General features: G+C 39.9%; 1 long non-coding RNA gene across 2 annotated transcripts; it reads left to right on the top strand.

Moving 5' to 3' along the window:
* Positions 1 to 4,659: 4,659 nt before the first annotated feature.
* On the top strand, positions 4,660 to 11,017 carry LOC109614866. 2 transcript variants are annotated; one of them, XR_004575050.1, is made up of 6 exons: positions 4,660 to 4,725; positions 5,112 to 5,186; positions 8,730 to 8,788; positions 10,178 to 10,316; positions 10,464 to 10,677; positions 10,907 to 11,017. It is a non-coding gene; the product is annotated as an uncharacterized LOC109614866 (long non-coding RNA). The 2 variants fall into 2 exon arrangements; XR_002195835.2 differs by having other exon boundaries at positions 5,112 to 5,221.
* Positions 11,018 to 13,137: the final 2,120 nt, after the last annotated feature.

The raw sequence follows: 13,137 nt of genomic DNA, 5'->3' as shown, positions 1-13,137 counted from the left end.
TCCTGTGTTGTGTATCTCTTCTTTAAACATTCATATTGTTTTCAGACTTTGCTCCGGTCATTTAAAACATGAAAACACTTTTTTTGTATGCTTGATTTAAATACGTTCCAAATAACACCTTTCCCAATTGTAATTGTTAGTGCCCTCTGGAATTCAAACCACAGGTTATAAATGTTCAATTTGTTTAAAATGTGGTGATGGACTTGGTCTGTCAAGGACATTCTAATTCTTGGGACAGATAAAATCTTAAGTTGCTATATGATTATATCTTTGCCCTCATTGTCTTCCTGTATGATGAATTACCATCCAATGACTTGGAAGTAATGTACCTGTACTTTAGCTAAAAATATGTTTTTGTACACTACAGAATTCATATTGTTGCTGATGAAAGTATTTACATCATCAAGTGAGCCAGTCCCAGTGGCAGTCATACATGCCCCAGCTATAACACTGTTCGACAGTTCTAACATGAATTACAAGGTCCCAGGAGATTTATTAACCATGGGAATATACCTAGTTTATTCATTAGGCATTGCCTATCCTCACTTTGTTCTCTATTAATATTAAGTATACTCACTTTAAAACAGTGGAGCTATGTCAAAAAGTAGTGGAGCTGGGTCAAAAAGTCTCATGGAACATATCAGAATGGTTTTCTAACAATGCTGATGAACGTTTATTTACATTTTAAGACCACTGTGTGCACAGTGGTAGAAAAAACCTTTTTCTGTCTTGATTTAGACTGAATAATCCACCATAACCAAGTGCAGGTTTTAAGAAGTGGCTTCCACAGATCTGGCCACTATGGGAGGGTGGCAATAAAAAAAAATACAAGGAAGAAAGGACTAATATTGCAGAGTCTAGGTGTAAAAAGTTAATAGAGACTTATTCAAAGACACAGGGCTGCAATTCAAGCAAAAGGTGGTTCCACTAAGTATTAACTCGGGGGTGTTCACTTATCCAAATGAGGTGTTTTACTGTTTTCATTGATTTTCAGAGTCTTTTCACTTAGATATTGCTGGTTACTATGTGTGTACGTAAAGGAGGAAAAATACTGATTTAATATGTTTTTATTTCAGGCTATAAGGCAACAAAAGTTGACATTTCTACAGGGGTGTGCTGGCTATTAATTCACACTAGGTGTTTCTATAATGTTTGATAATGGCCTGACTACTTTGAAACACAGTACAATGTCTAGTTAGTAGTTGCAGTAGCATGACTAATCAGAAGAATAACCTTATTTTGGCCATTTGTTCTACCAACTCCATAAAAGAGAACAGAAAGAGGACGTGTCTTTTGCATTTCTCTTTTTTGCATTTTACCAAACCCATTTGAAGATGCTTCATGCTGCCATGATGAGCGTTCTGTGAGTATTTAGGGTGAACTGCCTTGCTCATGGACAGAACAACATGTTTTTAATCTTGCTCAGAGATTGTTTCTATCACCTTCGCTTACTCATAAAATCCTCTGACCGATACCCTATGCTATAAAAACAACACAAACCTAGGAACAGTGCTAGGCACATTTGAAGTAAAGGGTGACTAGTTTCACATATACACATTTCTTGTCTTGTTCCCAAGGCTCAAAAGTGGTCTACTGATGTAGTTGAAGCAATGTTGGGAACTTGGAGCATCTTATATGATTGGTTTTATAACTTTCTTAAAATTCACATGTTCCATTTTGATACTCTTTTCTTGGTCCTGTGTAGTCACAATGAACATCAAAGAATCAAATACGGATGTAACTCATTTAAACCTAAAAGATTACAGCAGTCACCTTAAAGTACACAGGTATGCACAAAGCACATAGCAAGCTTTTCATAGAAGAGTAGCCATGGTGGAATTGATCGAGGACACAACAGAGCTTTATAAATATATGATAAGATATATTACATGCAAGGCTGTATTTACGATATTAGAAATATTGAGGTAATAATTCGCAGAACCCCCAAAATCTTTTGGGTGGAAATCCCGTAACTGAAATCTATACATTTTTGAGGGTTCAGAGAGCCAAAACTATATATATATATATATATATATATATATATATATATATATATATATATGCCGATATCCGTGTCTCCTCTCTGGACCCCCCTGACGGACTACTTTTCAATTATAAATATGTTTTATTACATACAATATGTGAGGTGTAGATTTCATAGCTTCTAAAAAGTATTTCAGGAAGTAAGTGCATGTACACTACCAGTCAAATGTTTAAGAACACCTCCAATATTACAGTTATTAAAACTCCAGTTCTTGAAATTCACACAGTTTATTCTCTGAAATGAAAGCATAGAACAAGTATACAAATGGAGACAAATAAATAATGAAATCCTTTTGTTTTACAAATTATCAACCAAATAATTAACTCATCGAAGTAGCCACCTTTCGCAGAAATTACAGCCAAACACACTTGTGGCATTCTTTCCAAAATCGAAATCAAATACTGTTTGGAAAGTTCTTCCCAACACTATTGCAAAAGTTCCCACAAATGTGCTGCACTTGTTGCTTGCTTTGCTTTCACCCTTCTGCTCAATTAGGATTTAGTCTGGAGCCTGTTTGCCATTCCATGATTTAAAGGAATGTTTTGTGTCGTTATCTTGCTTTAGGATAAACCCCTGACCAACTTGGCTTAATTAGACTAATGTTAAGCTGTGCTTGAAGCTGTTGTCATGTGAGCCATGTGTCACGCTAGCTGTTGACTATCAGAAACCTCTGATTATGGTGTGGCATTGGGTCTGCCAGATTACTTCCTGGCAGGGGCGGACTGGCCATCGGGAGGTTCAGGGTTTTTCCTAGTGGGCTGGGCCATGTCCAGGGGTGTAGAATTAAGAGGGTATGGGGGTTATGACCCCCCCAATATTACAGACAGGTCAATGTGACCCCCCTGGAAAAGAGTGGAAATCCTGGGATCCATTAACCCTGCCCACCCCAATATACAATACAAACCTACACAACTGTGGTGGCCACCCAGTAGCCGCTCATTATGTGCAAATTTTCCCAGGATGATCGGAATTTTGTGGGCCGCTTGGCCTGACTTCAAATTATCTCACCCTGTTTCTCTCTGGTGCACAAAGGTGTACACAACTGCTACTCACATGGACCTACCCAATAATTCAATGTTTAAGGGGGAGGGGGATCCCTGCATAATGGAATTGGTCCAACATGTTTGCAGAACGTGATTGGTAAATATCTTAAGCAAAGTTTTTGTTTTTGTTGCTTTTCTTAACATATATTTGTTGTTAAAAAGGTGGTGCGGAGAAGTAAGAGAAAAACGACAACTGTCTCTTGAAGCAGATTCTGCCAAGTGCAGCACCATAATGGAGATGTTTCGACAACCTATTATTAAGAATGCTGCTGACAGTACCTCTCCACCACACAGGCAGACTCAGCGCAAAGGTGATTTTCCTGTCATACCGAAGTCATGTAGTCTTACAACAGTGGCGGGAAAACGGCACACATGATATCGCGCTTAACTCGCCTAGCTTCCCATTAATTTTACTGGTGTAAAGTATCAATCGATATTTTCTCCTCCTGTTGGTAAATGTTGAATGTGTGCTAGATAGCTAACCAAAGTATTGTTTAAATTACTTAGTGATAACTGGAATTTTCTGTAAATGTAATAAATTAATATTCAAAAAGTATTTTATATTTTTCTGTTCAATAATTTAAAACTAGATTATAGTATAATGAATTTAATATATTATAGTTGCCTATAGTCAACAATTTTTTTAAATGCTGAGAGTCTGCAAAAGCGAGTGGATGGAAGCAGGGTCCTATATAAAGAGAAACACCAGAGGACAGAGTAGAGATGTAGTCAGTGGAAATGAATGCAGAAGGATCTGCCACTAGTTGATTAGCTTACTTCACTAGCTCATTATTAGCCTATATAAATATATATATTTGTGAAGTCAAACGATGTAATTGTTAAAGCGTTGTACATTTCTTTAACAATCATCGTAATTAACAATACATACAATTACATATTTTGACTTCACAAATATCTTTTTATTATAACAATCCCCCTCGGGCCGTTTCACTTCAGATTCCCGTGCCGATATTTAACCCGGCTGCACCTGATTTAGATGCATGTTGAATAATAGTGGGAAAATGTGTGTCATTAACTACATATTTAAATGTTTTTAATACTTCCCAGGTTGTCTTTCAACTCCCCTAATTGATCCCATTATAAACACCAACCACTTAGGCTACTATAAGTTGTGCGTATTATAAACGCTTTCTATATTTCACAATTTTCTAGGACTTCACCAATGTCAATTTTTCTGTATAATTATTATGTGTTTAATTAGCTTACATATTTAAGGGTTTGTTAGGAACAAAGCACTCACTGGAAAAGAGACAAGAAATACCGAAAATGAATCTTTTCTACCAGCATGTATTCCTTTCCCTCTCACGAGTGACGGATTTTGGAGTTCTGGGCCGAACCAAAAGCACAATTTGCGGGGTGGAGGGGATCTAAAACTAGACATCTGTTGTGTAAATACTGATAAAGACGATAACTGCCTGCCACTTTATGGCGCGACAATCATTATATATTAATCAAATACATTATGGCATATTATTGAGTGACCCGTCTCTAATATTTTGTGTGACACCTATGCCCCCCCCCCTCACGAAATGTATGACCCTGCAGGTGTCTGTTAGCCTATTCAACGACGTTTTTACACAATATCTGCTGTTTTACACAAGATCTGCTGTAAAACATGTAAGCATTTTTATTTAGATTTCATAAATGAGCGAAATGTTAGCCTTTCCTTGTCGGCTTTTATTTATATAAAACAAAACAGGGATAGGTAATAGCATAGATAGGGCTATCATAATCTATCAAAATGTAGAAATGTCAAACGGTAAATTGCCACACGTTCTATTTTTTTAAATACAGCAAAACCAATTTCTATTGTATTTTTCGTTTTCGAAACTATTGTAAATTATTTTAAAATTGCATTCAGCGTAGGCTACCCGATATTAAATCAGCCCTACTGCATTAAATAATCTAAAACAGGCCATAGCAACCTTTTGTAAGCAGTTCTGTTGATTAATATGTTTTTGTTAATGATGTCAGTTTGTTGTTATGCGAACTGTCTCCTTCAGGAATAATGGTGACTGGACCAGACAGTCTATATGTGACTCTGCTGATTCTCTTCCACAGTTTAACCTCTGTGTCTGGTAACTACAGTCATTGCTTCTGTCTGTGTGAAAGTGTGAGTACAGCATCCATATTAGGAACATTGTCATTCCTCTGTTCTTCCTCCTCCTCGGTCATCAGCCCTCCCCCGGTCAAACGTCACCCCTCCCCTGGTCAATTATCCTCTCTCCCCTTGTCAAACATCACCCCGTTTAAGGTTCAGTCCTCCCCATGTCAATCGTCAGTCCTCCCCTGGTCAATCGTCAGTCTTACCCTGGTCAATTATTAGTATTACCCTGGTCAATTGTCAGTCTTACCCTGGTCAATTATTAGTCTTACCCTGGTCAATTGTCAGTCTTACCCTGGTCAATTGTCAGTCTTACCCTGGTCAATTATTAGTATTACCCTGGTCAATTGTCAGTCTTACCCTGGTCAATGGTCAGTCTTACCCTGGTCAATTGTCAGTCTTACCATGGTCAATTATTAGTATTACCCTGGTCAATTATCAGTCTTACCCTGGTCAATTATTAGTCTTACCCTGGTCAATTATTAGTCCTCCCCTGGTCAGTGGTCAGTCCTCCCCTTGGAAGGTGAGGTGGTGAAATTCAAGTACAGTACTTGCAAAATATACATGTAGATCACATATCAGCCACACACATTGAAATACAGAGGTCTGTAGTAGCTCATTACTAAGAGCACACATCATAGACATTATGTTAACTAAGTAATATTAAATGAAATGGTTGAAGGCTGTATTTTGCGTGTTTGTGGTAGCAGATCAATGAGATTTTGTGTCCATCAGTGCACATACAGTATATGTCCAGAAGCATGTATTAGTCCCCACTGGCGTTGCTATATGTCCAGAAGCATGTATTAGTCCCCACTGGCGTTGCTATATGTCCAGAAGCATGTATAAGTCCCCACTGGCGTTGCTATATGTCCAGAAGCATGTATTAGTCCCCACTGGCGTTGCTATATGTCCAGAAGCATGTATTAGTCCCCACTAGCGTTGCTACATGTCCAGAAGCATGTATTAGTCCCCACTGGCGTTGCTATATGTCCAGAAGCATGTATTAGTCCCCACTGGCGTTGCTATATGTCCAGAAGCATGTATAAGTCCCCACTGGCGTTGCTATATGTCCAGAAGCATGTATTAGTCCCCACTGGTGTTGCTATATGTCCAGAAGCATGTATTAGTCCCCACTAGCGTTGCTATATGTCCAGAAGCATGTATTAGTCCCCACTGGCGTTGCTATATGTCCAGAAGCATGTATTAGTCCCCACTAGCGTTGCTATATGTCCAGAAGCATGTATTAGTCCCCACTAGCGTTGCTATATGTCCAGAAGCATGTATTAGTCCCCACTGGCGTTGCTATATGTCCAGAAGCATGTATTAGTCCCCACTGGCGTTGCTATATGTCCAGAAGCATGTATTAGTCCCCACTGGCGTTGCTATATGTCCAGAAGCATGTATTAGTCCCCACTGGCGTTGCTATATGTCCAGAAGCATGTATTAGTCCCCACTAGCGTTGCTATATGTCCAGAAGCATGTATTAGTCCCCACTAGCGTTGCTATATGTCCAGAAGCATGTATTAGTCCCCACTGGTGTTGCTATATGTCCAGAAGCATGTATTAGTCCCCACTGGCGTTGCTATATGTCCAGAAGCATGTATTAGTCCCCACTGGCGTTGCTATATGTCCAGAAGCATGTATTAGTCCCCACTGGCGTTGCTATATGTCCAGAAGCATGTATTAGTACCCACTGGCATTGCTATCCGGGGTCTGGTTACACCAGGGCCCGCAGTGGGTGGGACACCCGTCTATCTTGACCTCCATAAAAAAATTCTTAAAAATGTAATATTATTTTTTATTGTGTTTAAATTAATAGTCATGTTTTGGTTTTGAAATGCAGGAGCAATAAATTAACACTAACATATAACAGGTAAGCAACATTTGGTGTTAAAAGATTTGAGTGCAATAGAAAGCTTCATTAGTAATGAAGGGCTTTTTATGATTTGAGGGCTTTCTGCCCACTCAGCAATACATTTCTGCCTACACCTCTGTCTGTGCTATCCATCATATTTTGATGGAAGCTACTTGCAACAATCCAACTTATTTATTTTCAGAGGAGCAGGAGTCATGGCAATGGTTGAAGTTTGAAAATGAAATGGTTAAACGATAAGGTCAGGCATTCCAGTAAAGAGGTTGAGGTTATGTAAAGGGACTCACATCAGTTTGCCTAAAATGGGGGACAGGGTACACAGGTAGGCGCATTAAAGGTCTACCAACTGTTTTTTTCTGAAACTCCTGTTAAAAGGAAGTGAAAAAGCTACCTGTACACCAATATCTAAACACACATTTCCCAGCAAGCTATTCCCCTGAACAAGCAGCCGACCAAGATTTTGTATCCTGTAATGTTAATTGGGGACCACTAGATGGCGGCCTAAGGAATCTAATGTCGCTCTAAAACTAAACGTCATTCAGGCCATTAGAAAAGGGATCACAATTTTGTTGCTGCATGTTGGATCATAAATATCTATTCCTCCCACCAAATATTTATGGTCGATTCTCAGAATCTCTGTTTAACACATATGACTTCTCATCAACTGTTTCAGTCCACTGGGGATTGCTTTAATCACATGAACATATTCCTTGTTATGTCATGCACATTTTTTTTTTATTAATTACTTAAAAATCATACAATGTGAGAATGGTCAATGTGTGCATGTGACCACATTATACCAAGCACTCCACAAATCTGGCCACTATGGGAGGGTGGCAATAAAAAATAAACCACAAAATAGACAACATCAAGTCTCATTTGAGCTTTGCCAAAAAGGACATTCATATTCTGAAGCTAAGTGGCAAAAGGTTCTATGGTCAAAAGAGACCAAAATGTAACTATCTGACCTGAACACAGAATAAGTCTGGCAAAAACCCAATATATTTTTCCATCCAAAGAACACCCTGCGTACAGTAAAGACGGTGGTGGCAGCATCCTGTTGTGAGGGTGTTTCTCTTCAGCAGGGACTGGAGCACTTGTCAGCATTGAAGGGGAAATGGACAGCGCAAAATACAGACAGATTTTTGAGGGGAACCTGCAGTCCAATGTTTGGAGGTGGAAAAATTAGCAGATGGCTTAATTTTCTACATGACAATGAGCTAAAGCACACTGCATAAAGCAACCATACAGTAGCCGAAGGACAAGAAGGTGAATGTCCTTGAGTGACCAGGTCGTAGCATTGACATAAATCTCATTGAGAATCTGTGGAATTACTTGTAGAGTACAGTCCATAAGTGCTCAACATGCAATTTGATTGAGCTTGAACAATTGGGCAAGGAAGAAAGGACTAATATTACAGAGTCTAGGTGTGCCAAGTTAGTAGAGATGTAATTCAAAGACCCAGGGCTGTAATTCAAGCAAAAGGTGGTTCCAGCAAGTATTAACTTGGGGGTGTTCACTTAAATAAATGGGGTATTTTGTTTAATTACATTTTCAGAATTTTTTTCACTTTGATATTGTGGGTTACTGTGTGTGTACAGAAAGCAAGAAAAAGTCTGATTTAATGTGTTTTTATTTCAGGCTGTAAGGCAACAAAAGTGGAACACTTTGAAGGGGCGTGGTGGCTTTTGATTCACACAGTAGGTGTTTCTATAGTGTTTTCATAATGGCCTGACTATTTTGAAAGACAGTAAAATGTCTAGGTACAGTTGTGGTCAAAAGTTTGCATACCCTTGCAGAATTGCTAATATATGTACCATTTGTAAAGAAAACATAAGTGAGCAGGCACAGCACGTCTTTTATTTCTTACAGGATTCACATTCAACTGTAGGTCATAACAGAATTGCACAATCAGAAAACAAAACTTGGCAACAAAGAAAAAAATGAATTGACCGCTGTTCAAAAGTTTGTATACCCTTAGTTCTTAATACTGTGTATTGCCCCCTTTAGCATCTATGATAGTGTGCAGTCTTTTGTAATAGTTGTCTATGAGGCCCCGAATTCTTGCCATCAAATTTCACAAGAATCCCCATGCCTTTAGAGCTCATACAACCCCAAAACATCAGTGAGCCACCACCATGCTTCACATTGGGTATGGGTTGTGTCCATAAAGCTGTGTTTTGGTCTCGTCACTCGAAATTACTGTGTGCCAAAAGCTGTGACGTGTGTCAAGGTGTCATCAGGCTTATTGTAACCGCCTTTTTTGTGGCATTGGTGCAATGCAACTCAACCACACAGCTCATATTTGTTCAAGTATCGTCGTATTGTGATCCTTGAAACAACCACACCGTCTTTTTCCAGAGCAAGCTTGAGTTCCTGAGGTTACCTGTGGGTTTGTCTTGTATCCCAAACAATTCTTCAGGCAGTTTTGGCTGAAATCTTTCTTGGTCTACCTGACCTTGGTTTGGTATCAAGAGATCTATGAATTTTCCACTTCTTAAGAAGTGATTGAACAGTATTGACTGGCATTTGCAAGGCTTTGGATACATTTTTATATCCTTTTCCATCTTTATAAAGTTCCATTACCTTGTTATGCAGGTCTTTTGACAGTTATTTTCTGCTCCCCATGGCTCAGTATCTAGCCAGCTCAGTGCATCCACGTGAGAACTAACAAACTCATTGACTATTTATACACAGACACTAATTGTAATTTAGCCACAGGTGTGGGAAATTCACCTTTAATTGCCATTTTCACCTGGGTGTGTCACCTTGTGTGTCTGTAACAAAGCCAAACATTCAAGGGTATGTAAACTTTTGATCACAGCCTTTTGGGTGATTTCTGTTGTCATTATGATTAAGAAAGGAGCCCAACAACTATGTGATAAAAAAATGCCTTCTATCCTTAAATAAAAGAAAGTTTTGTTACATGATCAGTCATGTAACAAAGTAATATTAAAGTATAATATAAAGCAATGCCAAAACTTCACAATTTCTGCCAGGGTATGAAAATTATGAGCACAACTGTACCTGGAACGTATTACATTATACTTACTTTATGAATTATTCATGCTGATCTCTTCACAAAAAAGATGGCCTGTGATAAGGTGATTCTGATTGAACGAATTCAAGAAGAAGAAATCCTTGTTGAAGGAGCAAAGCAACACTGGCTATCCCTGAAAAGACATGAGAGGGACTTGGACAGACTGTCTGACAGCATCATGGTAGATGGTAAGAGTTCATTTAAATCGGCTAACATACAGCCAGCACTTTATTATTTTTTGGTACATGTATGCGCATTTGCTTATGGTATGTAGATGGTATGGTATGTAGATGTGAAAAATTTTAATAAACATTTGTATTTGTAAATTCCAATAGAAAACCCCTGGAATCTTTCTGCAGAAGGGATTCAAGGACTTCAATGCTTGTTGCAGAAGAGACTTGCCCAGCTAAGGCCAAACTGTTAACACACCAGTAGAGAACCTGACCCTTGAAGACACACAGGAGAACAATGAGTATACCAGCTGCCATGAGGAAGACCTTAATGATGCCAGCAGCACTGACAAGAGCTTTGATGAAGCACACTAAATCGGTAAAATTGGAATTTTTACAATCCCGATCTATTACTGTTTTCTAGACAACTTGTTAAGGGCATCAAGGCCAGAGCAAGGCCACAGGCACTCAAGAAGAATCATTTCCTCTACAACATTCATTGTTGCAGTAGGTGCATTAATTGCACATTTAGTGTTTTGAACTTGAAAGAGAAGATTTGACTTGAATCCATGCATCTGTGTCCCCACCCCTCTTTTTTTCTGTTTCAGTATAGATCCAGCGCAAGCGGTGTCTGCACAGGGTGTGTGGCGTCATCAGGGACCCATCCCATCCACGCCACAAACTGTTTGCCCTCCTCCCATCAGGCAGGCGGAATAGGTCTCTTCATTCCCACACCAGTAGGCTCAGGAACAGTGTCTTCCCATCTACTGTAACCCTGCTGACCTCTGTGACCCATCACTAACCATACCCACCCGCCCACCGCTTAGTACTGCCTCTCAGGGACCTTGTTGCACTACTCCCTTTGTACTACTGGACACTGACACTGCCTGGGAAGGTCTGACAAGGACGTTCTCAGTTGTTACATATACATTTCTAGCTTGGGAACCTCATTGTTGCTATCCCTGCATTTCAGTTGCAAATGTTACCTTGCTCCTTCAATTTTCCTTGATTGCACATTTAGAATTACCATTTGTACCCACACAACTATTTATCCCACTTGTAACATACATTATATCTACTCATACATTTTAAGCTCTCCCTCTATTTGCCTTCATTGCACATTTAGAATTGCCATTTGTACTGCATTTACCTTCATTGCACATCTATACATTCCGCTTGTAACATACATATACTTAATAGATTTTCTGCATTATTCTATTTGCACTTCTGGTTAGATGCTTAATGCATTTCATTGTACTGTACTTGTAATTGTTCAATGAAAATAAAGTTTAATCTAATCTAATCCAGGCCTGTGAGGAAAAGCTGTCACGACTCCCGGGACTCAGGACAGAGGTAGGATCCAGAAGCAGATACAGACACCGGGGTAAAAGGACAATGATGATGTTTATCGTAGTAGTCTGAGATGACAGTGGAGATACGTAAGAATTACGTAGGTGGGTATGAATGTATTATTGGAGGGTGGATAGTGGGTAGCAGTGGTACGAAGTCCGGGAGGCAAGAATGGTCAGAAGGTCAGGCAGGGTTCGGTCAACAGAGCGGGGAGTCAGTCCAGGCAAAGGCCGATAATGGGAGGGCAGATAGGTGGTTGGGAGGGAGGTGCAGGACGGGTCTCGGAACAAGGGTCTGGAAACGAACAGGGGAACAAAAACACGGGGAGCAGAAGATAACAAAAACAGGATATTCGGGGAATTCGGATAGCTTGCTTAATTAGGTAGAGAACACTAATAATTACGTGGCTGTACAATAATCCGGCAGGGACTGAAAGCAGAACTCTCCTATTTATAGGGAGAGTGGCAATCAGCCCCCCAGGTGTGTAGACTGGTGCAGGTGCTCAGGATCAGTGGTGATTATGGGTGCCTTCATGGAGTGCCGGGAACCAGGAGACTGGTACTCGGGGAGATGTAATGACAGACAGACAAATAGCTCAGGAGGGCTGAGTCCTGACAAAAGCATTTGTGTTGCCATCCTGCTCCTTGAATACCAACATAAGCAGAGCAAGAACATTCTGCTATATTTGTTTTTGCTGACTGGCTCATGTAATGTCCTTACATACCCTTATACTGCATTCCACAGTATTAACTGGATTTTAATATGTCTTTTGCAAACTGATAATAAATGTATCTATAACCGAATACATTGCTGGCTAAATAAATGTCCAGTTGATTATCGAATAATGACTTCTTTGTCTTCTCTATTGTCTTTAGATATTATCGAAACTACTGTAGCCTTTTAGGTAAAGTAGGGAGTGTACAGCTTGTATAACAGTGTACATTTGCTGTCCTCTTAAAAGAACACAACACACAGCCATTAATGCCTAAACCGCTGGCAACAAAAGTGAGTACACCCCTAAGTGAAAATGTCCAAATTGGGCCCAATCAGGTCTCAGGTGTGAATGGGGAGAAAGTGTGTTACATTTTGTGTTATCGCTCTCACACTCCCTCATACTGGCCACAGGAAATTTAGCATGGCACCTCATGGCAAAGAACTTGCTGAGGATCCGAAAAAAATGATTGTTGCTTTACATAAAGATGGCATAGGCTATAAGAAAATTGCCAAGACCCTGAAACTGAGCTGAAGCACAGTGGCCAAGACCATACAGAGGTTTAACAGGACAGGTTCCACTCAGAACAGGCCTCACGGTGGTCGACCAAAGAAGTTGAGTGCTCGTGCTCAGCGTTTTATCCAGAGGTTGTCTTTGGGAAATAGACGTATGAGTGCTGCCAGCATTGCTGCCGAGGTTGAGGGGGGGGGGGGTCAGCCTGTCAGTGCTCAGACCATACGCCGCACACAGCATCAAATTGGTCTGCATGGCTGTCGT

Source organism: Esox lucius, chromosome 21 (genome assembly GCF_011004845.1).
Source record: "Esox lucius isolate fEsoLuc1 chromosome 21, fEsoLuc1.pri, whole genome shotgun sequence".
In the NCBI taxonomy this organism is placed as follows: domain Eukaryota; kingdom Metazoa; phylum Chordata; class Actinopteri; order Esociformes; family Esocidae; genus Esox; species Esox lucius.
The sequence above is the reverse complement of the archived record's forward strand: the minus strand, read 5'-3'. Positions and strand labels throughout refer to the sequence as shown.